Below are 2,231 nucleotides of genomic sequence, written 5' to 3'. Positions count from 1 at the left end.
TAACAACTGTGCCACCAGGGCTCCTACAATTCCCAGAATTCCATAACATTGAGCCATGGCAGTTAAAATGATGCCAACCTGGATTATTTCTGCTGTGTGGATGCAAACTAAGTGTAGTCTGTGGCCCGTGAACTCCTGTTTTATGGGCCTTGAATTCCTCAAAAGTCAATTCCTCAAAGTCCCCCTCACAATATTTTTCAGTACCATGTTCAGGCATTTTCTCTCCAAAACCTCAATGAAAGCTCCAAGTTGTGCAAAAACACTCCCAGCTTCTCACAGAAAGCTCCCAAATACCTTTATAGTCACCCCTCCATTTTCGTGGGAGATCCCATGAAAATGGAAAATATTGGAGTCTCTATTGGCTACAGTGGTGGTGTGCTTCTGTGCATGCCGCTGCTCATGTGCCTCAGGTACACACACCATTGTGTCACCCTCCATTGGTCTCTTGTGTATTTCCAAGGGATGCAGACTCCAAGTCTGTGAAAATGGAGGGATGACTGTATTTTTATTTTTTTAAAAATCCTTCTCAAAATTCAGTTGCCATTTTGGGAAGAATTCTAATGAGGATAGAAGTATTTGAGAATACTTTGTGGGGTGAGAATTGGTCCACAGTTGGGCTGGAGGGGGAAAATTGGCTCCCAGCTCCCAGGAATTTGCTAATGCCTGAGCTAAAGAACGTGATGCCTTTTGTGCTGTAGATCACCAATTGTATCATTTACCACTGAAAAGCTTACAATTCTGTGCTATGTGTCAGTTTTCGCACGTCAGCAAACACTGTTGCTTTTCTTCAAAAGCCTCCCCAAATCCACTGCTTCTTGAAACACATTTTTTTTGTGTGTGTAAAAATATGGGATTTGCACAAAACTCACAAATCAACAAGGAGTAACAAAGGAGTGTGCTCATGCAAATTGTTTTTCACACAAAAATACAAATTTGTGCTTTTTTTCAGAAACATTTTTGATGCAAAAACCAAAAACATAGTATTTGCATGAAATCCACCATTTTCCTACAAAATCCTGCACACCACTCATTGTATTTCTATGCAGAATAATTTACCAATTCAAGATGTGTAAGTACTTGGTGAAAAGTTAGTGAACTTCTCACCTTCTTCCCAACCAAATTTTCCTTTATTCAGCTGAGAAATTAATAAAATGCTATAATTGTCTATTGTTAAAGGGTCACTGATGTGTTCAAAGCACAAAGAAGGTGGTGACACTAGCTTTTAATTCTCTTAGATGTCAGGACATTACCTTATCCTTACCTTACACATTACCTTATCAGAAAATGTGTTATATATGGAAGCTTGTGCCTTAGAACATCTTTGTCTCTGTCATTTTTTCGCTTGCTTAAAAATTAACCACTCCGCTTTCATTTAGCATCAGAATAATGACAATCTAATTGGTAACATACTGTCAGTGTTAGTTTAGCAGGTCCTTTCTAGTCAATGGTGGTTCATGCTCCAAGTTCTCTCTGTGTGTGTCTTCAGGTCTCCTGTTGACTTATGGTGACCCCATGAATTTCATAGGGTTTTCATAGAATCAAAGAGTTGGAAGAGACTACAAGGGCAGGAATACACAGTTTCTTAGGGGTCATTCACACATTATTTTTAGTAGCGGAATGAGGCGAATAACGTCACTCACACTTTCCAGGGTTATTATTCACACCATGGAATGACATCAGTCTATGTCTCTTCATGTTCAGAGGAGGAGATGGTGGCTGAGGCAATGGTCTCCCATTACTGGGCCTGTGCATGACCTCCATAGTCTAAGGGGGGTGGAGAAGATACCACTTTCCTCCTGAGAAGCCACCAGAAGCCAGTCTGTAGCAACAGATGTGCAGGGAAAGAATGTCTCCTTGTAAAGCCAGCTGTGAGGAGCCTCATCTCCCCCAAGGAGTTGATGATGCAAATGTATTTGAAACACGTTCAGGGTATGCTGGAATTAATCCGGGTCTGTTCACATTATTATACACACTGCCGACAATGAAAATCTTTAAAAAAAAAAAAGCTCAAGAAAAGATCCAGTAACAATTATCCCAGGTTAAGTGGCTTTTTTCATAGCCCCCGCTCAAACATTTGAGGAGCATGTGCATTTGAGGTGCATGTGAACAATGGAGATTCAACTCAAATTCATCCTGGATCATTTTCACATGTGAATAAGCGTAGGGGGACCTTTATCCAAGTGTGTGATGAGACTCTTTCCCTGTACTGCTAAAACCATGAGCACATAATA

This window comes from Sceloporus undulatus, chromosome 5 (assembly GCF_019175285.1).
Source record: "Sceloporus undulatus isolate JIND9_A2432 ecotype Alabama chromosome 5, SceUnd_v1.1, whole genome shotgun sequence".
NCBI lineage: Eukaryota > Metazoa > Chordata > Lepidosauria > Squamata > Phrynosomatidae > Sceloporus > Sceloporus undulatus.
Note: the sequence above shows the minus strand (reverse complement) of the source record.